The 27,974-nt window shown below is 36.1% G+C and overlaps 1 protein-coding gene across 4 annotated transcripts in view; it reads left to right on the top strand.

Annotated features, from left to right (window-relative positions):
• Ten-a (tenascin accessory) overlaps positions 1-27,974 on the top strand; it is a 386,430-nt gene that overhangs the window by 134,764 nt on the left and 223,692 nt on the right. The gene's annotated exons all lie outside the window — the stretch shown is intronic.

Here is a 27,974-nt window from a genome sequence, read left to right as displayed (position 1 = left end):
CGCTTTCAGCATACAGCTGTCTTTTAGAAACAGAAATACTGTACAATAAAAAGAACAGATTTCATTCCTTTCAAGGCATTGCACCTTCTGTCATCTACTACGTGCAGTGAAAGTTATTATTCCAGTCCTTCAAAATAAACAACATAGTGTTGCCATCTTTGTGAAAGCAGCAAAAGACATCGATAAAGTCTGGCACGACCGGCTTATTCTGAAGCAAATGACACTTCATGTCCCAGGCAACCTTGCACATCTGCTTGCCTCTTATTTACTTAACCGCACATTTTATTATACTAAGCATACATGCAGTGTAAGCTTCCCATGATAGTATGAAAACCGCAGGAATCAGTATTGGGAGTCATGCTCTTCCTAGTATTCATTGTCATCCCTAAGTTAACAGTATAAACATAGTTCTGTTTACAGAAGGCAACAACCAAGACATAAATAGGGTAATTCATATCTGAGAGAGCACGCCACAAAATCTGAAAAAAAAAAAAGAAAAGAAAAAAAAAAAGGCTTACCACCTGGCATTGGAAACTGTTACAAAAATATTCTACAAAGATATAAAGAAAAGTAATACCGGGACATTATTTTGTTTTTACTAACATTTATAATACGAGTATTAACCTCCTGGCTATACTTTTGGATTAACGGTTGAGAACCTGAAACACCGTTTGTTATCCCCTTTCATGACCGAAGTTTGATGATACTAGTGTAAAATACAAACAAATCTCTTTACTAGGTACAGGAGGGAAGAAAGGTACTGCATCCATTTACGTAAACTGGGAAATATTACGATTTTGAGTTTGATAATTTTCATTAGTTTTTCATTTAATCAAAATAAAGTACAGTATTAATAATAAGTATTTTTACTCACTAACTGAAATATCCAGACGAAATTATTAATTATGCAGTGTATAGTGTACTGTCTACAAGACATTAGCATTTAAATTGAAAAATAATTAATCTGGATATTTAACCCAATTGTTGAAAATGGCGTTCGTTTATTTCGATACAGGCTTCAATTCTTTTGTGCATATTATTGAAAATATATAAACATTTTTAACTTATTTTCTGAAATTAAATACCGCTATTTCTTTTTCTTCAATGTAATTCTTCTATTGTCGTAGGATATTTAGCAAACACAACTCTTTTACAGTAACTCTAAAAGAAATAATGCAAAATACTCATAATCAGGCCACATGGGGGGGGGGCCATAATCCTAAGCCTGTTGAAATAATTCTGTACCCACTCTATAACAGAGCATCTTACGTACTGTAAATTCAATCTTTACTTCGACCCGTTACGCACAGATAAATTTACTGACATGCTATTTACTGCTCGTCCAAATGGTTATGTCGCAGAGTCATAGAAAGAGGGGAAATCATTTGACAGTTACATAATTAACGAGGCCCTTTATTTAAATTGTTTTAAAAAGTTGTATAAAAAAGTCAAATTTCTAGCAGCAAATTTTTTCAGAAGAGAGCTAAGACAGCATATCCACTAGCTTTTACAGAGGGGCGAGTAGAAACGGTTGATGGAAATGAGGATAGATTCCATATTCATGCATATCACGTTATTATATCCTGCTGCATTCTATATAACCTGAAGACCGCGTTACTGTATATATCGTGATTCAGTATTTGGTGTCAGCTACATAATACCCATTTCGCTTCATTTAATTCAACTTCATCTATCATCTTCCAACATTTTCAGGTCGATCAAGGATGTATTACCTTGATTTACATACAGATGGACGAGTCCGATGGCCAACGCTGAAAGTTACCCTTCAATTTTGTTCAATTGGTTGTGAGGAAAAACCTCGGAAAAAACCCAACCAATTAACTTCTCTCAAGCAGGATTTGAACCTGGGACCGCTTGCTTCACGGCCAGACTTGTTGACTGTTGGATTATATTAACACATATGCCTGCTCTATACCAGGCAGTAATGATTCCACATCAAACAATGTGGTTGTTGGAGCTGCTATCCTCAAGATTTTTTTTCGGATATCGAACTGCAGCTTATATTCATACAGTTAACTGCATATAGCCTATATCAATATATTAATAGCAGTCTATAAGTAATAAAAAAAACGTACAGAATGGGCATATTTATTAACCACAAATGGATTTTCACCCTGTGATAGTTACAGGAAAAATTTTAAATTACGGTTTATTTAACGACGCTCGCAACTGCGAGGTTGTATCAGCGTCGCCGGTGTACCGGAATTTTGTCCCGCATGAGTTCTTTTACGTGCCAGTAAATCTACTGACATGAGCCTGTCGCATTTAAACATACTTAAATGCCATCGACCTGGGCCGAGATCGAACCCGCAACTTCGAGCACAGAAGGCTAGCGCTATACCGACTACGCTACCGAGGCCGACTAGTTACAGAAAAAATAACGATATATATAAAGCTAAGACTTGCTGACAGAAAAACTAAAGAAATAATAGTCAACGACACCATATAAGAGGACGAACAAGTGAATATACTAGAGATGAACAAAACTAACTGCCGCTCTCGCTCGCTGTGTTCGTTGCATTTATCTTTTGAGTCTCGTCTTGTCATTCTCGTGCGCTTCGAGTCTCGCCCATTATTCTCGAAATAGCATTTGGTCGACGTGGAAAGATTTCGCAACTTTGAATAACATACATCATTGAAATAAATAGCATTATAAATGTTTAAATGAGACAAAAAGACAAAATAGAACAGTATCTAGTTATTAATATGTTCTGGTTCTATTATATGATATTACCTATGGTTATATAAATAGAAAAAAAATTCTCAAAAAAATTTGCATTTCTAAGAAACATAAAACATGACATTAATATCTTTTTACTGGAGATTGCACACTTGATCTCAAACATATGAAAAGAAAATTCTTAGCACTTCAATGAGGGCCTAGTAATTAAATAAAAACTGGGGAACGGATTATTATAAACTGAAAGGTAGAGATGATGTTTCAAACAGGCTACTTGATTGTTTACAACAGTTGTCAAAGTAGATAAAAGTCGAGTCAGGTATAAACAACTGTGGCGATTCAAGGCTGCTTGACGTTCGGGACTTCGGGAGTGATCAATCTCGACGTCTCGAAACATTCGGAAACAGTCTTTACGTCAAGTTCGCGACGTGAACAACATTGTCGTGCGGGTCTTCGGCTTTGCGGGCGCTGTTAGTCTTGCTTTCTCGATTGTTGTTCATCTCTAGAATATACCATCAAAATCCTATAAATAAATATGTTATATTGCTATACACTTCCACATTTTCAACATCCCGTGTACAGTTTCTAATCACTACACATTAACTGTCACGAAAATATCTTGAAATATATTTCCGCTGCACCAAAATGTTTTATCAGTGCCTCGTATAAAGTAATAAGTGATAAAAAAAACTATAAAATTCACAAGAAAGTGACAGCCTTATACAGCCTGCATACAAGTAAGGTAAAGAAAGTTCTATAATCTGCGATGTTCCTTTTCTTGAATTCCCAGATATTTCTATACGAACGTTGGGATGAAGAGCTGAAACTCAAAAACGATCTGCACAGATGGAACCGTTTCTTCCAAGTATGCCTATAAATGCTCGGAACAATAATTCGCAGTTTGGGGGTGTATATAACACTATCTTATGACTTCTTTCGTAATGATTTTAGCGCCATTTTCTTCGGTGTCATTCTCTGAGCACAATTTTGTCTGCTCATATTCCGACATAAACTTTCAAACTTAGCCATTCTTCAGCTCATAAACTTTTCGTGGCTTATCTCGAAGCGGAGTCAGAGCCGAGCTCTTATATTAATGGCGTCTCATCCTCCTTCCTGCCGGAGTCGCCATCGCGGATCAAGCAACTGTTTGTGTGGAAGCGCAGCTTCTCCTCGGTGTCAGATATGAATTGTTTTAAATTTCAACATATTAAAAGTTTCTATCTAATATGTAATTTCGCATTATAAGATAAGATACGAAAATTAGTATTTATAAAGTTCGTGTATTAATTTTAGTGTAAACTATATCCTGGAAGTCATCCCACATTTTTGTAATGTTTATCCTTCATTTTGTTGGATCGCTGTTTCACTTATCAGAATACTCATTGCAATAGTTTGAACAAGAACTAAGGAGTTGTTACACGAAACTTCCGACTCCGATACAGATTACAACAGCCATTCTGACACACACTCCGATTAGTAATACAAACTCGGACTCTTGATCAGACTGGCTCATGACACAGACTGACTCTCGACTCAGACTGACTCTTGACACAAACTGACTCTTGACACCGACTCTTACTTAACACAGACAGACCCTTGGTATGAACTCTTACTCTTGTCATCGCCTCTTTAATTTGCTATTTGACACCAGTATCGACTAGTATACACTTTAGACACCAATACCGATTATTGACACCAGCACCGACTGTTGACACCAGTACTGACTATTCACAATAGTATCGACTGTTGACATCAGTACGACTATTCACACTAGAATCGACTGTTGACATCAGCACCGACTCTTGACATCAGTACGACTATTCACACTAGAATCGACTGTTGACATCAGCACCGACTCTTGACATCAGTACGACTATTCACACTAGAATCGACTGTTGACATCAGCACCGACTCTTGACATCAGTACGACTATTCACACTAGTATCGACTCTTGAAATCAGCACCGACTCTTGACATCAGTACGACTATTCACACTAGAATCGACTGTTGACATCAGCACCGACTCTTGACATCAGTACGACTATTCACACTAGTATCGACTCTTGAAATCAGCACCGACTCTTGACATCAGTACCGACTATTCACACTAGTATCGACTGTTGACATCAGTACCGACTCTTGACATCAGTACGACTATTCACATTAGTATCGACTGTTGACATCAGTACCGACTCTTGACATCAGTACGACTATTCACACTAGTATCGACTGTTGACATCAGCACCGACTCTTGACATCAGTACGACTATTCACACTAGTATCGACTCTTGAAATCAGCACCGATTCTTGACATCAGTACCGACCCGACTATTCACACTAGTATCGACTGTTGACATCAGCACCGACTCTTGACATCAGTACGACTATTCACACTAGTATCGACTGTTGACATCAGCACCAACTCTTGACATCAGTACGACTATTCACACTAGTATCGACTCTTGAAATCAGCACCGACTCTTGACATCAGTACCGACCCGACTATTCACACTAGTATCGACTGTTGACATCAGCACCGACTCTTGACATCAGTACGACTATTCACACTAGTATCGACTGTAGGAAAATATTTGGGGCTAAGCGGGATGAAGTTACAGGAGAATGGAGAAAGTTACACAACACAGAACTGCACGCATTGTATTCTTCACCTGACATAATTAGGAACTTGAAATCCAGACGTTTGAGATGGGCAGGGCATGTAGCACGTATGGGCGAATCCAGAAATGCATATAGAGTGTTAGTTGGGAGACCGGAGGGAAAAAGACCTTTAGGGAGGCCGAGACGTAGATGGGAGGATAATATTAAAATGGATTTGAGGGAGGTTGGGTATGATGATAGAGACTGGCTTAATCTTGCACAGGATAGGGACCGATGGCGGGCTTATGTGAGGGCGGCAATGAACCTTCGGGTTCCTTAAAAGCCATTTGTAAGTAAGTAAGTATTATTACAAGGTTACTTTTTGACTCTCGTTCGTAAAATATAAGTAGGGCTGAAGAAAAGTATTGGTATCAGGGTAGTAAATAATTTCTATATACATTGTTTACAAAATGCGTCGCGTTGCAGGGTGTCTCTACTGTCTGTACGAGCAGCCGCTACCGTAACTATGTCCATCCCAGATATATGTGGAGTAACTTCGCGCATATGGGGGCGGAGTCTATCTGTGCCGGAGTGTATTAAGGGCAGCATCAGCTCGAGTCCCGCTAAAGGGTAAGATGCCTGTGGTAGAAGGTAGAGTAGAGTTCAGATAGAAATTATCCCTTCCTTCAAGGGATTTCTCACTTATTTCAAGCAATGCCTCCCCCCAGAGCAGTCATTGGCCCTATCCCTCCCACATACCACTTGCGCAGAGGTCTCGTTTCGTCTTTCCACTCCACAGATTCCTGGGACGGACCATACTGGTCTGTGCACATAAGCATTTTGTAAACACAGAGCTCTACGTACGATGCAGCGTAGCCTGTAGCCAATACTTTTTTCCAGCCCTAGATACAAGATAGCCACAAAATCATTTTTGACCGATGGCCTTCTTCTACTCGAGGTAGAGTAGCTCCGTTGTAAGGACGCACGCATTATGAACACGTTGTAACCTGCTGCTCAGATTTTCTTAGGTTACTAAATATAAAATCGCAGTAGTCGAAGTGTGGCATGGAATAGTGGTATTATTTACAATTATCGATGGCAAATTTTGTTTGTTACACTTCGATCGTTGACGTTCCATTAAGATAGCTTGCGACTTATTTGCATTTAAATTAAGTCCGTACGTTTTCGACCATAATGATATTGAATTCAAGTCAGGGGTAGGATGTGATTTAAAAATGTTATCCACGATATCCTAATTCGCTCAACAGTAGCAGCAAAAGTATTTTGTTTCAGTAAAAATATTCCTTTCTAAATATATGGTTTCTTGTGTCTGAGCTTTATGCCCAAAACCTCGTTATTCAATTTTAACTGCAATTATGTATTACACTACTTTTGAAAAACCCTGTATAGCCTCCGGCTCTTAGAAAATGAAATAACAACATTTGCAGAAGATGTCTTATTCTATTAAAACACCTTTATTTGAACAATGTTATTCTTGTTATTGTTTGTTTATTTCTAAACAATAAGAAGTACATTACAGTATAAATAAAAGTAAATTATTACAGTATAATCAAAACAATTTACTCAATTCTCTCTTCTGTTTATTGTTCTCCGCACCTTTCCATTATCTCTTATATACTATAGCCACTGACAGCGTTTTTGGCGCGTGGCCTTGAGTAATTTTTTTTAACTACAATACAAAATCTCTAATGGCAAAGTCCTATTAGTCATTACCAGGGAAAGGATTTATATGTAAATACATATTTACTTATAAAGCTAATATAATTTATATTTTGCATTATCTTTATGTTTCACAATGTGTAGGGTTGAAAAATCCTACTTTTATTTTCCATATTTTTCCATATTTTAGAGTTTAGTACATATTTTCGTTAATTTCCATATATTTTCCATATTTCATATAAAACAGTCCATATTATATTAGGTTTAACAATAAAACAAAACAAAATTCCATTAACTTTTAAAAATACATTTCAACAATAGAGATTTAAACACATGTTCAGTAATCCCTTTAACATCAGAGTTATTTGAAAATTAGCAGTCCTATCAACAATGGGAAAGTAAGTTACAAAACTGTATTAATTTAATTTAAAATTTTTAACAGACTTCAGTTGTGCAGCTCAACAGTTAAATGCCAGTCAGAGTACACATAGGTTCAGTTTTGTAAATCATACTATAAAGACGGTAAATATGCCAAAAGTACGTCATTCAGTCAATTTAAAATCAAAACTAACAAGTTACATTTCAGAATTTAAAGAAGATGGTTTATCAACTGACAATAAAATATTATTTTGTAATTTGTGTCAGTGTGCAGTATCATCTACACAAAAGTTCCTGGTGCAACAACACATTACAACTAGTAAACATCAGGCCAACAAACAACTAAATTCCAAGCAGAGACAATTGTTTTTAACACAACCAACAACATCGAATGTAAGATCTGAGTTTAACATCGACCTGTGCCGTTCTCTCATCTCTGCTGATATTCCTCTCTACAAACTAAAGAATAAGGTCTTCAGGGAATTCCTTGAAAAATATACTCAACATACAATCCCGGATGAGTCAACACTTAGGAAGACGTATGCTCCATCCATCTACGATGAGACAATACAGAAGATAAGAGATGAAATTAAAGATAGTTCAATTTGGGTTTCCATTGATGAGACTCCCGACAAAGAAGGTAGACTTGTTGGTAATGTAGTTATCGGTTTGTTAAGTGAACAATATTCTGAACGAATTCTTTTACATTGTGATGTTCTAGAAAAGTGCAATAACAAAACTATAGTTAAACTGTTCAACGAAGCTATGGGTATCCTGTGGCCAAAGGGTATTATGTACGATAGTGTGTTATTCTTTATTAGCGATGCTGCCCCTTATATGGTCAAAGCTGGACAAGCATTATCTGTTGTATATCCTAAATTGACTCATTTTACTTGTGTGGCGCATGCATTTCATCGTGTGGCAGAAGTGGTCAGAGACAATTTCCCTAAAGTAGATTTGTTGATTTCATCAGTGAAAAAAGTATTTCTCAAAGCTCCCAGTAGAGTTAACGTGTTGAAAGAAATGTACCCTGAAATTCCATTGCCACCAAAGCCAATTTTAACTAGATGGGGTACATGGCTAGAAGCAGTTGAATATTATGCCGAACATATAGACTCTATTAACAATGTTCTCCTTGCATTGGACTCTGAAGATGCAGTCTCAATTGATACTGCGAAAACAGTTACCTGTGACATAAGTGTGAAGAATGACTTAGCTCACATTCAGCATACATTTTCATGCATCATAAAAACGCTCAAAAGTCTCCAAAATAGGCACCTTTCACTATCTGAAAGTTTTGAAATTATAAATAGTACTGTGGAACAACTGAATCGTGGTAGAGGTAAAGTTGCAGATGCAGTAAGAGCTAAGGTGGACACTGTACTTTCAAGAAACCCTGGATATGAAGAACTACAAAAGGTTGTTGCTGTGATGAGTGGTGAATCAACAGTGAAGATTAACTTGGACTTATCCCCAGCAGACATTGTGAAATTGAATTATGTACCAGTTACTTCTTGTGACGTCGAACGCTCTTTTAGTCAGTATAAATCTATCCTCAGAGACAATAGAAGAAGATTCACTTTTCAGCACTTGAAAGAAATGTTTGTAACCTATTGTTATGGTAACAGACAATAAAAATTGTGTTTTGTTGAAACTACATTGGAAGATAAGGTACGTCCATTATATTTTTTGTTTAGTTTGTTTAAAATGTACCAATATTTAACGTACATAGTCATTTTTTTATAATTTTAAGTCCATATTTAATTCCATATTTTGGTAAAAATCCATATTTAATTCCATATTTTGGTAAAAATAACTACATATATATTTACATATTTCATATATTTTTAGTCCATATAAATCCGTTCCCTGGTCATTACATTAATATTATTCTCATCATATCAATATATTTAAGGTTTTCATAGGTTCAGTAAACTGCTATTAAATTAACTCTTTTTATATAACTAACTAGCTATCTCAACTTAATTATAATTCTTTTAATATTGCATATAGATTGAATTGAATTGCATTAACTCATAACATAATAAAGTTATTACTTTTTCGTATAGGCTTTATCTCATGTTAAATAAACATGTACTAGTCGTTAAAATTTAACTCAAGAATATTGCTGTAGAATTTTTAGTGTATTATAAATATCCATAATTTAAATATGTGTCACTATTGTATTGATTAAGGCTGGTTGATTGTAAGAGGAGGAGGCCTTTTGGCCTTAACTCTCCCAGCGAAAATAAAACGTTCTATTGTATTTTATTTTTTTATTGTCCAATTTAATAAACCCTATTTCACCCTGAGGTGTATTAGGGTTATGGTTGGCATCAAAATACATATTTTATAACCAATAAACAATAGTAAAGTTATAATATAAAATAGTGATCACAGTTACAATTCACATGAAATATGTAGAAGAATGCACATTAATGAAAGAATGGATCCTGTTAAAGATTAATGAGATGTTTGAGGAATAATCAATGCAAAAGATATACAGGGACATCATTTTATTTTTACTAACATTTTTAATATTAACCTGTCTATACCTTTAGAGAACCGGAAACACCGCTTGCTCCCCCCTCCAAGACTGGAGTTCGATGATACTGGCGTAAAACACAAATCACTCTACTAGGTATAGGAAGGAAGAAAAGTAGTTCATCCATTTACGTAAACTAGGAAATATCGCGATTTTGAGTTTGATAATTTTCATTAGGTTTTTCTTTAATCAAAGTACAGCACTGTATTAAGAATAAGTGTTTTTAATCACGAAGTGAGTTATCCATGCGAACGTATTCATTATACTGTCTACAGCACATTAGCGTACAATATAGAGAATGAAGTTAAATTGAAAATTAATCATAATATGAATATTTAAACACAATTTTGAAAATGGTGGCCGTTCATTTCGATACAGGCTTCAGTTCTTTTGTGCATATTATCGCACTATAGACTATTGCATCTAATTCCAATTGCCAGTTTCGTCCTTCGTACTGGTAACTCATGTTGAAATAATTCTGTACCTAGTCTACGTACTGTAAATTCAATCTTCACTTCTGCCCGACCCGAAAATATAAAATTACTCAGACATGCTATCTACTGTCCGTCCAAGTGGTTATGCCGCAGGATTGTAGAAAGGGAGGAAATCACGTGACAGTTAATTACTTAACTAGGCCCTTTTATTTAAGTTAAATTAAACAGGTGTATAATATTACGTAAACTTCCAATTCCTAAGAGAAATTAATGTTTTCAGAAAAGAGCTAAGACAGCCCAGCTATTACAGAGGGGCGAGCAGAAGCAGGTGGGGGAAATCGGGATGCGACGTAGGCAAACGGACAGTACCTGTGTGAAAATATGATTCAATATTGAAAGCTCTTTCGTCACTGGAAAACGCGAACATATTTCTTGAACGTACTATACTCAGTAACTCAGTACTGCTTACTATCTGCGGTCTTGGTTCTATGTGGAGTTGGAACTTCCTTAGTAGAAGGGGTGGGAGTGAAGTACATTCAAAAACTCAGGTACAATAAAAATGTAAGTAAAAATAAAATTATGTCCCTGTACAAGAATGTCTAATCGTTTCAGAGTAAATACACGACCTAAAAAGATAACCAATGGTAGATTAATATAACAAAGTTTGACTTTCACTTTCAAATTAATACTTAATTCATGAACAATGGAGCAGTTAAGAGTAATAAAGGGACATTACAAGTAATGATTTGCGGTTACAAGTTAATACTTGATTCAGGAACTAGTACAACAATTAAAATAATACTGTAAGACAAGTAATGACTTACAACTAACGAATAACGAAATTCTTGAAGGGCAATATATAATAGTAGGGGCAATACAAAAGATTTAAAAACAAATGTAAACAGTAAAGGAATAGTAGAGAAATTGACTTAAAATTACAAGTTAAACTCATTCTTTTTAAAGCAATAGTTAACGACAAAGAGATACTAATAACAATACACTGACTGTAGTTACAGATTAAACACATTATTTTAAAAACAAACACGCACTCTTCTTTGTTATATTATATATCGTAAAACTGATATTTGTTTAGAGAAAATGACGAAATATTTTGTAGTCAATATTTTTCCCTCTTCTTGCTACTGCACTCTCTGTCTCTAACTTCATACGCTTGGACTTACGCCTCTAGAAGCTCAGTGCCTCCTTCCCCGCCAGGCAATCCATGTAACAGGATTAGACTGACCCCATTGTGCTTGCTGCCCTCACCTGAAGACCTTACGACATGTCTGGGGTCTCCTTTATTAAATGGATTAAACATCCCCTGAACTTCATTCTCCGTTAAACCTTCACAACCCAAGCATTCAGCGTATTCCGAATCTCACCGGTCCGGTGGCATCAATGACGTCACGTTGCAACGAAAATAAGGAACAAAACTGCTGGAAGGATCGATGCTGTCATGGCGACTGTGTAAGTGGTTATCTGTGCTACGCTAGCAAAATTTTGCGAAATTTCCGTACTGCCATCTCGTTCAAAGAAAAGAAATCATAAACAACTTATTTCTTGAACCGGCAGTAATAACTGGTCCGTTGACATGTTCGCTCATAAGCCATTGACATATTGTTTTTACGTTGTGCTCATTACAAACAATACAGCAGAACTAAAGCAGAACACACCGCCATGACACAACAGTGCACGATGTCATTCGTCTGCTAATTCCCGCCCTATACAAGAACCAATCAGATTCACTGATGGCGGCTGATGGAGACTGTCACCACCTCTGCAAGTTGATGGCACCGGTGCGACACCGGTGGAGCATCAATGACGTCATCGGTGGAATTCGGAACACCGTGATGCCATCGGATTGCTCACCGGTGAGATTCGGAAAACGCTCATTGCGATAACAAAGGAAAAATGGCAGACACAATCCTGATAATAAATCGTTAACTCAGATGATTCTATTTTTGTTGTGTTACGAATAAGGAAGTAAATTTATTAAATCCCACAGTGTTTGATGGGCAAAATAAGCACAACATTGATGATATGTAGGTGGAGATAGACTGCAGGTGGTTGCTTTCCCTTCTTGGAAATATCCACGGTTAGCAATTGACAGTCAATTCTAGAATAGTTGAATCTGTCCGAGCGACGAAAGCAAGACCTCTGTGTAAGTGGTATGTGGGAGGACTAGGACCAATGACTGCTCTGGGGGGAGACATTGCTTGAACGAAGCGAGCAATCGCTTTCAGGAGGGGATAATTTCTATCTGAACTCTACTCTACCTTCTAGCACGAGCATCCTACTCCTTAGCGGACTCGAACTGATGCAGCCCCCAATACACTCCGGTACAGATAGACTCCGCCCCCATATGCGCGAAGTTACTCTAAAGATTCCTGGGAAGGACCTTAAGCTGAGGTATTAAATTGAGTCTTATGGAACGGTGAAACAAAATTTTCCAGATCTTTCCTTGTAAATAATATCATAGCTCTTACCTGCCTCTACGAAGGACGGAAAAATTAAACCACAGTTTTAATGTTTTTCAATCCTGTAATTGTAACGTACAGTCAGCATATGAACATGCACTGTATTTATTTTGAGCAGTGTAAACAGTTCTAAAACATTTACAGAAAAAGGAAAAGCATTTATTTAAGACAAGAAAATAATGCAATTAAAATATAACAAGCCAGGTAATGTAAATACATAAACTGTAGTAGAAAGTCACTAAGAAAATTGATGATTATCGTAAATGATATAATATTATACGATCATTTAACTTACAGTTCCATGCAGTGTCGAAACATCGTTGAGTGACACTATTGATTTTGGATTATAAATTGTGTAGGTGTCGGAAATGGTGCTTTGAAGCAATAAGCGTCAATCAACAAATCACTGTATAGACAAAATTTTATAAATTATGTATAAAAGCGCTTAAAGCTTGTAGGGCCTATTTGATAAACCAAATGGAAACAATCGATGTTAACAGCGTATATATAAAACTCCGCGAAGGAGGAATGAAAGAAACCTTCCGCCATTGAAAATAATTGAACCGGTCGGAGAGAGTGAACAATAATTCTTGAAAACTTATATGAACAGATATTAGAGGAAAATTCATTTACTTACTTATTTACGTATTTACTTAATTTCATATTTATTTACTTTTTAAGTTATTTATTTATTTACTATTTTATTCATTTATTCGGTTATTTAATTATTTTCTTCCTGAAAGGTGAGAGCGAACTGTACCGCTATGTTTATCTGAACAAGGGGCATTTCCATCACACACCAGCCCAATACTACAAGTATCGCTGAGTATTCAAGCTACACTGGTCGTCCCTACTAGACAGCTGCAGAATAAGGCTTAAGTTACAACCGGTTTTCATTCACCGTTCAGAGAGCATCCGTCAAGGTAGAGCATCCGAACGAATGTTCGAATTTCAACCGGTTGCCCCTGATGTTTTGCAGACTAGACAGAACACTGACATTTTCTGAGTATGCAAACGGAGTAACAATTGAAGTAAATTTATGAAATATGAAAAGCCTGAAAACCCATTAGGACAACGGCCTCCTACAGAAATGTAGGGTGAGCTGAAAGTCTACTATACTTGGGGAGCCAGTCCAAGAGAGCTGACACTATACTTACAAATTAAACATATAAACAAACTATATAAGCGAAACACGAAAAACTATACAGACTAAACGCATAAATTATACAAACTAAATACCCATAGAAAACTATACAAACTGAACACATAAATTATAGTCTGAACACACAACTATCCACATTAAACACACAACAAATTTTACAGTTATACAGTCTTAACTCATACACAAACTAAACACCTATACAAATTGAAAACATACATAGATTATACAGTCTAAACACACAAACTATCTAAACACACAAAAACCATACAATTAAACACAAAAATTATACTAACTAAATACATGAACTATACCAACTAAACACGGACTCAAACTATCCAAACTAACATACGCAAAAAAGAACTACGTTCAAACAATAGAAAACTATACACAGTTTACATAGTGTTCGTAATTTCTTCCAGTCTTTTCCATGCTGCCTGTCCCTCGCTGTTCTCGTCCACTGCGCTCCAGCCTCTCTCCGGAAAGCGTCTGACCACCTTCTCCTTGGACGTCTTCTATTCTACCATGTGTTATTTAAAAAGTGTATTTGCTTAATATATGCCTACAATTGATTGCATACTTTATTACACTTACGTTCATAACGTGTATATATATATATATATATATATGAACAAATGGACACACGTAACAACAAAGGAAATAAGTATAGTGCATAATATGAAATCTGGTGTATAAAGAAATGTATGTATGTATGTATGTATGCCTAATTCCGTGATACTCCTAATTCCGTGATACTTTTTTTAGATTGAATGTCAATCAAGCTTTGCCGTTCGACCATAGTGCCAGAGATCTTTCTCAAAAGAATGCATTTTTCATCTACTTTTGAGACATCGGTGAACTTCCTAGCAAGATACCCAACCCCGTGACATTCAATGAAAAAAAAACGTATCAGGGAAATTAGGGCTATCACGGAATTAGGCAACTTTACCCTATGTATGTATGTATGTATGTATGTATGTATGTATGTATGTATGTATGTATGTATGTATGTATGCCTAATTCCATGATACTACCAATTCCGTGATATTTTTTTTAGATTGAATGTCAATCAAGCTTTGCCATTCGACCATAGTGCCAGAGATCTTTCTCGAAAGAATGCATTTTCACCTACTTTTGAGACATCGGTGAACTTCCTAGCAAGATACCCAATCCCGTGACATTCAGTGAAAAAAAACGTATCACAGAATTAGGGCTATCACGGAATTAGGCAACTTTACCCTATGTATGTATGTATGTATGTATGTATGGTAAAGTTTCCTAATTCCGTGATACTCCTAATCCCGTGATACTTTTTTTAAATTGAATGTCAATCAAAGCTTTGCTGTTCGCCAGACATCTTTCTCGAAAGAGTGCATTTTTCACCTACTTTAAAACTTCGGTGAACTTCCTACAAAAATTACCCAATCCCGTGACATTCAGTGAATGAAAAGTATCACGGAATTAGGGCTATCACGGAATTAGGCAACTTTACCCTATGTATGTATGTATGTATGTATGTATGTATGTATGTATGTATGTATGTAGCTACGTGTGTAATGTATGTATTTATATATGTATGTGTAATGTATATGTGTGCAATATATGTATGTATGGATATGTATGTAATGAATGCATGTATATATGCAATTAATTAATTAATTTTGTCAGTAAGTTTAATTTATTCCGAACTTCAGACACGTCATCTTACACAGTTTGCTCCCCATTTTTTAATTAATTCTAATGCTACACTTCACACTTTCCCCACATTCTGTACGATCCACCTCGAATGCTTTCACTGAGGCTCGTGAAAAAGCTTATTTGATTTCATGATTTTGAATAGTCGTTTCCCAGTGATATATTGAATCAATCAAAGTTTTATTGATTCGAAACGGAAACTGTCGCTCTCTATAAAGTGAGGTTTTAATATGAGCAACGCGGCGTGAAATGATTATTGCCTACATTGTACTTTTGGGCACGATCCACAAACCAGCACTACTGCAGCATTATTACTCACTGCCACGTCGGGCTACGGGAATGTCCATTGCAGCCATTTCCGATATTAATAAAAACTTTTTCTTTCTAATCATAGTTGCGTAATATTCAGAGATCTACCTCACTAAACTCCCAGTTTTATACCCCCGTAAAATCCTCAATATTGTATATATATCAGGGTTCGTTGGAATACTGCAGTCTTCCTAACATAGAAAGTTTCATAAATCTTCTCAAAACGATTCTCTTCTAAAATATCTTTCTGCAGATGCAGCCTATCTTCTGGAGAAGTCGTTCAATAAAATTATAAAATACATCGTCGTTGTTCCTGCAGTAACTCCTATGTGACATATTTATCGTTTTCAGATTTTTGCACTATTAAATAACTTAAATAGTGATACAGAAAATAATAAAATCTCCTATATGTAGGCTAATTATATTTCTTTGTTTCGAAAGTGTAAGAATTCACAACCTCCTAAGTACCACTGTTATAGAATAAAATTAATAAATGTGTTTTTTCTTCCTACTGAAAAATTTTATATTTTGCACATAGGAATTATTGCAGGAACGACGACAGCATATTTTTCCATATGTACTTTTTTAAACTGATTTGGCTTTCGAATACAGTAGACCTATACATAGTGATTTATGTATTTTGTCTAATTTTATAATGTATAATATATTTAAAGCAAAAAGAATTAGGGCCGTATTCATAGACATTTTTAGAGCGGGCTTCCGGTGGATGATCAGCGTTTTTCATAATCATAAACCAGTGTTAGCGATAGGATATGATTTGAATTCTGTGCTAGTAACCAGTGGATAGCCGGGGCTAGCTTAGTACGCTCGTAGCGCGTGCTGCGAAATGTCTATGAATAGCACCCTTAGTTACATAGTGACATAGATTTCCATCACATCTTGATCTCAATGGATACATTAGGCATAGCTATTTCAATAATATAGTAAGACTGTATTACACTTAACATTCTTTTTTTTTTTTTTAGAAATGTAGGTATTTATATTTAAGCGAAATGTCTACTTTTATTTGTTTTTGAGATTTAAAGGTGTTAGTTTTCGCACCAGCTACTGGTATTTTGTCATGTCATTTGTAGAACAGTGTCCCAATATGTATTCTTTTCTTGCTGTAAGTTATCTTCAGTATCAACTCATTCTGTAGCTTCGTTTCGTATGAAACATTACTAGATGTATTCCAGCTACAGACAATCGCATTACTACACTCCATTTTATTTTTGTTCATTTTTGTATCCGGATTGTGAATCTAACCGTAAAGATTATGCATGTAGAAATTACAGATTCGCACACGATTATTTCGTATTGCAGGCGAATCCTCCCTGGAAAATTAAACTTTTCATTTAACTTAAACTAATCCTTACATCAAAGTGACATAATTTGCGTGGAAATTTTCAAAGAAAAACAAGTAATTACATATGATAAAATTGCATGTTTTAGACATAAGTCCGTGAAACATTTTAGGAATTCACCACAAATAAACTAAACTACTGATACAACATTTTATTACACAGAACTGTAGTTAAACTCTCCAAATATTTTTATTTATCTCACAAATACTCAATGTGTCCACCCTTGCTGATGTGGGACACATCTATACATTAATTCATTTCATCCCACATGCCTGCCATCATATCACCATGATCAATCAGTTCTACAACCGCGGTGATACGGTCGTGAAGTTCATGAAGGTTAGCGGGGGTACAAAAACAATGTTCTTCACAAATCCCCACAAAGAAAAATCCTAAGGTGTTAAATGTGGTGACTTGGATGACCACCACATTAAAGCGTCATCATCTTGTTCACAGCATCCTATCCAACATTCTGATAAAGTTGTGTTGAGATAGTCTCATGCGTCATTAGCAACTAATTCATTACCGTACTCCTCCTAGCGGCAAACCACGGCAACTATGCGACACAGGCTTTTTCCTAACAAAACTAGTTCACTGCTACTACTTCTAGTAGCAAACCACAGCAACTATGCGGCAAAGACTTTCTCCTTACATAAGTTGGAATCGATATAAGAATTACAATTATCCACTGCTTATTTTATTAGTGGTGAATTTCTAAAATCTTTCACGGACTTATGAAAGATGGTGTATTTAAAATTAGCACGTTGATGTAAGTTTGTTGAATGTGTGAATTAAATCCGGGAAATTACTGTTTAAGATAATATCTCATATCATCCAATAATTCTACTTTTCTCATTACGATTGACATAACTGCCGTTTATAGACAAAATGACTGAGCAATTACCATCGATTCCAATGTACGCTTCGAACTGCAGTTCAATAACCTGTAGCAGTACATGAAGAGAAAAAGACCATATATTAGCCTAAAATTGAACACTTTAGGGATTATTATCATATACAAGGACAGATTGAAGTCTCTGGACTATTGTTTGGATCACGTTCCAAAATTCTTAGTTTAGTGTTTGAAGTCTTTTGGAATTTCTTTAAAAACTTTGAAAATTATTCCTGTCGTCATAATAAAATATTCTGTTCAGATTTTATGAAATCATCTGTACATCTAAATTACTTCATATTGTATCTGATTATTAATCATTGATTAAACTTACCTTCACAATAATAGGCTAAAACAATTTTTATCTATTTTGGCAACCCCCACTGAAGGGCAGCTACCCTTGTGGAATTTAGAACTTTATATACATACATACATACATACATACATACATACATACATACATACATACATACATACATACTGCCCGTGCCTCACTTCCTGAGCTGTTTCTTTGCGGGGCGAGACGCAGAGGGACAGGGTAGGAGGAGCTGCGTACCGCATGTGCCTACTACCCTACATTCAACACATCGGCCGTTTCAGGATTCCTTTCGTCAGCTATGGAGCAAGATCAGCCATTGACAAGCGAATGTATAGGCTGTCCCCTCACGAAACAGATTATGTCCCCATCAATTCCTGTAACTAAACACTAACACCAGTTGTAGACTACAGTCTCTACAAGACATTATAGACCTAATCGCGATTACGGTTATCACGTGTACATATCCGTAAACTCTTTCCTCAATGGCAGTGTTTCTCAAACTTTTTCCACCGCGAAACCCCTTTTAATCTAAAGTGTAACTGCGGAATCCTTATAATATTTTATTAGTGTTTAATTAACAGACAAGTGAAAGCTAGTATCTCAATAATTCTGTTCAGTGGGACGAATGTATTTGCTTTTTAGGCCTGCAATCTGGTTTTATGGCGGAAAGTTGTAGTCTCATTTCTATTGTACTTCTGCATTTTGTCTTTTCGATATTTTGTTTTAGTGAACAGATGCGCAGAGAATCCAGTGATGAAAGTGATAAATATTATGGGTATTTTCCGTTTTAGATGTTCATTAAACATATTATTATTACGCATATTCTTGGATTATTATTATTATTATTATTATTATTATTATTATTATTATTATTATTATTATCGGTGGTTTCATGTTATTATTGATTCACATTTCCGTAACATTTATATATTTTTATAATATCCACTAAGTATAAAATAGCCACCGGAGCAGTCCAGTCGGCTAAGGCGTTTGCCTATCGATCCAGAGTTGCACTCGGGCGCGGGTCCGATTCCCGCTTGGGCTGATTACCTGGTTGGGTTTTTTCCCCGAGGTTTTCCCCAACCGTAAGGCGAATGTCAGGTAATCTTTGGCGAATCCCCGACTTCATCTCGCCAAATACCATTTCGCTATCATCAATCCCATCGATGCAAAATAACCTAGTAGTTGATACAATGTCGTTAAATAACCAAGTAAAATCATATAAAGCTCACGGAACCCCAGAACATACTTTGAGAAATGCTGCTCTATGGTAATTCAGCAGTTGTCCAAACTGAACGAAGAGTGGCCTAGTGTGTACTTACATTTTAGGAAATCGCCATCAGAGATAATAGCGATAGTGGTGACCACGATTAGAGTATCCAGTATTATAACCAGTAAAGATCCCTGCGATGGCGTAGGATAATGTTTTCAGAAAATGTAATATGCTGCCGTGCCGCCACGTTGCATCTCCCGTGACGTTCCGAGCAGACCTAAGAGGCGTGGTTATAAGCACTAGGGAACTCTCGGTTCAGGACGTGAGACACGGGCAGTACATACATACTTACAATCTTACAATCTAACACAGGATGGCATACGATATTAATGAATTTCTTATAAGAGAGATTTGGGAAATCTCTGATGCACAGAGGCTGTTCTTTTATCATTTTCATCCAAATATTCTTCCATTTCTATTACAATTGTAGTTCCTAGAGTATGTATTCAATAGAAGTTTTACTGTAAAACAAATGTATCTTCCAAACTGTGGATTATATAACAATTTTTCTGTTATGAAACATACCAGTTTCGGCATCATTCTTTCTTCACCCAGTCTTTCCAACACAGCTTCATTTCTTATTCTGTCTGTCCACTTCACACGTTCCATTCTTCTCCAGATCCACATTTAAAATGCTTCTAATCGCTTCTCTTCACTTCGTCGTAATGTCCACGTTTCTGCCCCATACAATCCCAAATTCCATACAAAACACTTCACTAGTCTCTTCCTTAGTTCTTTTTCCAGACGTTCACAGAAGATGCTCCTTTTTCTATTAAAAGCTTCCTTTGCCATTGCTATCCTCCTTTTGACTTCCTGGCAGCATAATTATAATATTATGGAATATTAAATTAATTATAATTATGGAATATTCAATTTAAATATGTATTTTCACCAAAATTGTTCAAAATGTGCACAATATCCAAAATAAAATTGGTCTTAATCGATTATTCTTTGTTCGAAACGTAAATATAGGCAACGTCGCGCTCATATTACACGTATAGAGAATTTATCTTCATGAAATTACTTGCATCAAATATCGAGAAATCGTCCCTAGTTCGCTCCCTGCATAAAAGGAAATGGAAGTTTATCCTCTTGCACGCATCGTTGGTTTGTATAGGGACACCTCTACCTTTTACATAACCTTTAACTACGACTGCACAGAATATCAAAAAAGTATCATCTAGTTTATGCAGGAAACTTAAGTAACTCTTCTCACAGTCTTCTTCACTGTGTTACCCCACTTAGGGGAGTAGCTCATGATTTGCATTGGAATGGTTCAAAGATCGTCTTTGTGAAAACAGTACATTTCTAGTCTTGTTTTTATTGCGCAATAAAAAGAGGATGTACAGTGTATTAATGTGGTTAACCAAGCCATCTAAATGGCAGCCTCGACACGGAGTGCTACGGTTCGAGTCGATGAATAGAGAAAGGAGGGAAGTGGAAGAACATAATTTCCATTGAGAACCGACGTAGGAGGTTGCACTGATTTCTATACCGAGCTACCGCCCCTGTTTCCTCTCTTTCCGCAACGTCTTTTTGCTGCGAGCTGTGGAGGTAGCGATCATGAGTTGAAAGTTCACCAGACCAAACAGCAGGCAAGGCTACAGCACGGAGTGAGTACGCAAAAACATCCACAAACCAGTTTCTGTCTCTCTTCCTCTGTGATATTCTTTTCGTCGTTTCCAGTCAGGATAAACATAACCTGCTTGGCATTTTAAGGTTAAGCGCTGCTGCGTCGAGTAGCCTTTTCCAGTACTGTATGTCTGAATTTACACTGGATAACTTCTGATCATTTCGTTGAAAATTTCGTTCGTAATTTAAGATACTCGTCACACGAAGCATAAAAAATAAGAAATGTATAATAGTACAAAACCTGTATTTGGTACTTTTTACGCAAATATACGTTTTCGCGTTCCTGATATCTAAAACGTGATTTCGGGCATGACATGTTTTTCTGTTCGCTGTCTTTCTACATACATACATACATACATACATACATACATACATACATACATACATACATACATACATACATACATACATACATACATACATACGATCCGGGGAACTCATCACAAATTATTTGTCACAGTTACAATTAATCACACAATAAAATTGCAATTCGTAACAATTACGATTCGTCACACAATTGCAATTCGTAACAATTACGATTCGTTACATAATTACAGTTCGTAACAATTACGATTCGTCACAAAATTGCAATTCGTAACAATTATGATTCGTCACATAATTACAATTCGTAACGATACGATTCGTCACACAATTGCAATTCGTAACAATTACGATTCGTCACACAATTACGATTCGTAACAATTAAGATTCATCACACAATTGCAAATTCGTAACAATTACGATTCGTCACATAATTACAATTCGTAACAATTACGATTCGTCACACAATTGCAATTCGTAACAATCACGATTCGTCACATTGGAATGATGAAGTAATTTGTGGATAATGTTATTTTTGTATTTATTGTGTCTTTTTTTTTTCTTTTTCTATTTGTATTTTATCGCGTGTGTATGTTTTTTTTATGTATTATCTTTATATTTATTAGTTGGATTATTTCGTGCAGTCTCAATAAGGAATTGAATTGTTTATATATATATATATATATATATATATATATATATACACACACATATATGTTTCACTGTGTGTTTTTTTTTCTCTCTCTCTCTCTCTTTTCATTTCTTACATTTATTTTATTTCTTTATTATTTTTGTGAAATTTGGTTTGAAGTTAGATTAGTTGTAATTGTGATAATTAATGATAACGGTAGTAGGCTAATAATAATAACTGTTGTTTTACTATTTTATTATTAGTAGTGTTATTTTTGTTTTCTTTGAAGATTCAAACTGTGCATAGTTACAGCACGAATGGCCGTATGGGCTCGTGCGAAGGATCTTGTGTACATGAGTTTGTATAATTTATCATGCATCAGTAAATGCACTTATCTATCTATCTATCTATCTATCTATCTATCTATCTATCTATCTATCTATCTATCTATCTATCTATCTATCTATCTATCTATCTATCTATCTATCTATCTATCTATCTATCTATCTATCTATCTAGCTATCTATCTATCTATCTATCTATCTATCTATCTATCTATCTATCTATCTATCTATCTATCTATCTATCTATCTATCTATCTATCTATCTATCTATCTATCTACAATTCGTAACAATTACGATTCGTCACACAATTGCAATTCGTAACAATTACGATTCGTCACAGAATTACAATTCGTAACAATTACGATTCGTCACACAATTACAATTCGTAACAATTACGATTCGTCACGTAATTACAATTCGTAACAATTACGATTCGTCACACAATTGCAATTCGTAACAATTACGATTCGGCACACAATTGCAATTCGTAACAATCACGATTCGTCACATAATTACAATTCGTAACAATTACGATTCGTCACACAATTAAAATTAGTATAACAGTTATAGCGAATTCGTCCGAATTTCACCATATACCATAAGCAGTGGTTCCCAAAGTAGGGGTTTTGACCTCTTGCGGGGTCGTAGAAAGATCTGAGGAGGGTAGCAAGATGTTTTACAAAATAAAACAGAAACGTTTTAATAACATACTTTATATGGAGTGTAGCATTGTATGGGGCAGAAACATGGATATTACGACGAAGTGAAGAGAAGCGAATAGAAGCATTTGAAATGTGGATATGGAGAAGAATGGAACATGTGAAGTGGGCAGAGAGAATATGAAATGAAGTTGTATTGTAAAGAATGGGCGAAGAAAGAATGATGTTAAAACTGATCGGATAGAGGAAAAAGAATTGGCTGGGTTACTGGCTGAGAAGAAACTGCCTTCTGAAGGGTGCCTGAAAGGAATAGTGAACGGCAGAAGAGTTCGGGACAGAAGAAGAAGTCAGATGATAGACGACATTAAGATATATGGATCATGTGAGGACACAAAGATGAAGACAGAAAATAGGAAAGATTTGAGAAAGCTGGGTTTGCAGTGAAAGACCTGCCTTTGGGCAGAACACTAAATGAAATGAATTTATTTTTCATTTAGAAACGGTAAACGTTGATCATGAAAATAAAAATAGATAGTTAAGGAGTTATAATGTAAAAGATAATAATTAATGTATAATTAGTATACATGTTTTTCAGACCGTAGCCTTTCAAATCTGGACTAAGCATTCGTTACAAACACAGTGTATAGACAATATACGTGAAAATTCGAAATCAGCAGTCCTCTTTTATATTATAGTACTCGTGGAAAGAAAGAGCAGGAATTCTCGCTTCGTTTTAAATTACGAACAATAAAAGGAAGAAGGAAACATTTTAGACTATCTTCGGGTATTGGGCCATAATATAGCAGGAAACTTACAGTAAAGTAACAGGAAATTTACTGTGACTAACTAAAACATTGTTAATTAATTAAATAGGAATTAAATTTCACCATTTCAAATTGTGACCAATGAATCACCTGTGACCTACTTAAATTATTACCAATAAATCACCTGTGACAAATATACACCTGTGGCGAATATGAATCTGTTATGAATTGACTGTGACCAATTGTAACGATGACGAAAAAAATTATGAAAAATTCACATAAACCCATATACATTACATATACAGGTTGTTTAAAAATATCCCATATTTTTACAGTAAGTAGCATAGGCCGAAACTAGAAAAAAAGTTCTAGAAACATGTGTCCTGAAACAAATATCTGTTGAGATGTGGGCCATGCTGTATTGTGACCTGTGGTCGTCATTCGTTTAAAAACACAAAACATGCTGCATATTTTCAGAGTGGATAGCGTCCCTCAACAGAAGTAAACAGAGAATGTAGTAGTAAACAAAGATTCAGGATACTATGGAGTCTATCATTTTAATTGTGTAAGTACGTACAGTATTCAGTGGTGTAGGCTGTCTTTCTGCTTATGCACGATGGGACACCACCCCGTTTTCTACGCCTTGCGCAACAATACCTAACCCAGAGATTTAATGAGCGATGGATTGGTAGAGGAGGTCAGCAGCATGGCCTCGCTGATCACCTGACCTAGATCCTTTGAATTTTGGCTATGAGGACATTTTAAAGACTTCCACTGACAATGTACAAACGTTACAGGAGCGTGTACCCAATGCACTGAGAAGAACATGTGTAATAATGCGTGGTAACTACATAGAGCACCTTCTGTAGTGTCTACGTAACAGTCAGATGGGTATCGTAAGCCACAATACAACGTGACCCATATCTCAACAGATATTTGTTTCCGGACACATGTTAATAGGAACTTTTTTCTAATTTCGACCAATGCTACCTCCTCTAAAAATATTCGAATTTTTAAATACCCTGTATACATACGTACGAGCAAAAAGTTTTCATGTTTTTTAGTAGTTCTGTAACAATATGTAAAATATTAATTATGCAATAAGATAAATTACAGAGGTGTTATGGTTTCAGATTCTACAAAACTGGTTTTAGCGGTCACTATACTGGGCTCCATAATGTCTGACAGGCGATGTATACATTGCCGACAGACAAAGGGGGAAGGATAGGGCTAATTGCTATTCAACCAATGACAAAGGTCACATTCCAAGACTTATCTTGAAGTTGTTCGGTCTGAAGCCTTCTACATTCACCCAACTTCAAGACAAGGCCAGCATGTGACCGTTGTCATTGCTTGAATAGCAATTATCCTTCCTCTTTCGTCTGCCGGCAATGCTTACGTCACCTGTCAGGCATTATGGAACGAAGTATAGTACTGTTATTGCAAGTTATCTTGAACTTCCTGAACGGGGTAAGAGGGGCAGAGGGCAGGAAGCGCGTAACGTGGGTGAAGCAAACTGAGTTGTTTGCGCATGCTCCGCATCATAATCTCTTGTCAAGAAACATAGAACTATTTCCTTCGCTTCATACCAATAGTGTTAACATGGAGCAGCAACCACAGGATAGTAATTATGGTGAAATCACACCACCGCGGAGAAAGAGTAATGCAGTTATCCACAGCGGAGAAAAAGAAATTATCGCAAATATAATAATTAAGAGTTGCGAGGAGGAAAAATTAAACAAATGTTTGCTGGAACCTCTTGATAAGGAATATGAGAGAGCGGCTAAATACTCTGGCAAAGAATTAGTTCCGTGAAGAGAATTAAGATTAATATTGAATTACAACCGAATGAACCTCACACTACTCCGGGAAAGAATAGGTATGTAATATTTAGAAATTATTGCAAAAGTGTATGTACTGTGAACGATATAATAAATTATTGTTGTAAGTTATTATTTTTTTATAATTCTACAAAACAAATTATTTCATTCCAGAATTAGGACTTGTGTAAGGTTGAAGTAAACGACTTCGATCAACATGTCATTCGGGATACAATCGAGGAATTCTATTTGTTCAGGAAGTAGTACCTACGATTAAGAAGATAATTCCGAATGGATGATGCCATTGACGAAATAATAATTAATTTTGTACCAAGCGATGAAGACGATGACGATGATGGCAGCAATGATAGGGATATGGATTGTGTATAATTGTAAATTAATGTAAATTCAATTAATAAGCCTGTAAAATATTGTTATAAGAATATGTACATATCAGCTGTAGGTGTAAGTCATGTAGGCCTATATAATTTATAGAAATAGCTGTAGTAACTCCGCCATTGCCTGTCTCCAGCCCGGATGAGAGAGGAGGAGTGTACACGATTATATTTAAATACTTACTCATTATAAGTTAATTAAAACCTGCTACGAAACCATGTTCTCCTCTCAAAACCGGAATGTCGTGAGATGATGTCTGTACTATATTGAACCAAGGTCTTTTACAGTAGATAGGCGTAAAGTGAAAGAGCCAACGTTTTCTGAAAAGAGTCACGTTACCCGAGTGAGGGGCATCCTTGCCGTGCCGTTACGTTGATGAGTACATGCCGTACCGAGCAGTTCGAAACACAGACTTAGGGGATGTAAGGTTCAAAATAACTTGCAATAACAGTACCGAGAAGCTTAGAACAGTTACGAGGGAAGGGTTTCGGCTCGAACAGGAATTTTTGGTTAAAAATTTGTACAGGCGCTTACCTTACAATGGTGAAGACCGTAAAAGCATTCATTTGTGTAACTCTCCGTTTGGTTGGTATTGGTCAATACACTTGTTTAAAAATGTAGCCTACATAAGGATTCTCTACAAAATGCATGAAACAGCATGGAGCAGAGCAATAAGCACAACACACAGAAGTAGCACCTGAACAATCTTCTGAACCACACTCCAGTGCTGAAAAATCAAATGCCACTTGAATTATATTGTGAAGTCCGAGACTTGTTCACGATTCACGTAACCGGCTGACTGCCAAGAATACTGAAGCATAGGGCAATGTACTGGAGCAGACAACTGGTTATGAACAACAGAGTGCATTTTCATTATAAACACTCGATTTCCCAAGTTAAGTTCCGGATTCTGAGCAAGAGTCCTTGTGTAATCTGTTATCCTCCGAGCATATGTTTTGTATTGTCTAAGGAAATAGATATTCAGAGGCTGGATATATTTAGTTTTTTAGGTGGATTGATCATACATTGCATGTCCTAGCGTTGGAATGATTCATTTATTAAGATTGCGTCCTTGTGCGCATTCAATGACTCACACAACAATGTACACTTTTGATTAGCTGCAATATTTTCAGACAGAACGGTTCTTAAATGGGCTTTACACATTTTACCGCTCGCACTAGCTTCTAGGCTAGGCAAGGCTTATGGGTAAGGTGTCCCATCTCCTTAACTTGTGCAGTGCTCTCCCCACCCCTCAACTTGTACAGTGCTCTAACAGACAAACCACACATTACACAAACGAATGCTTTTGGGAGCTTTACAGAGATGTGAAGATGGGCCTGTATAAAAATTGTGGATACGAAATTCCTGTTCGAGCCGAAACCCTTCCCTTGTTAGTTCGTCAGAGAATGCACAGAGTGCACCACAAGGGATAGGTCAACATTAAAATTCTAATGGATGATGATGATTAAATAATTATTGGGGTGGAAAATAACTAATTTCTGGACCACGGGATTGCCCAACATAAGTTATATATTCAGAGTGGATTACTCAGGATTTTAACCTGGGCGCTAAAAGTAAGCTA

This window comes from Periplaneta americana, chromosome 11, assembly GCF_040183065.1.
Source record: "Periplaneta americana isolate PAMFEO1 chromosome 11, P.americana_PAMFEO1_priV1, whole genome shotgun sequence".
Lineage (NCBI taxonomy): Eukaryota > Metazoa > Arthropoda > Insecta > Blattodea > Blattidae > Periplaneta > Periplaneta americana.
This window is presented reverse-complemented; position numbering and strand designations above follow the sequence as displayed.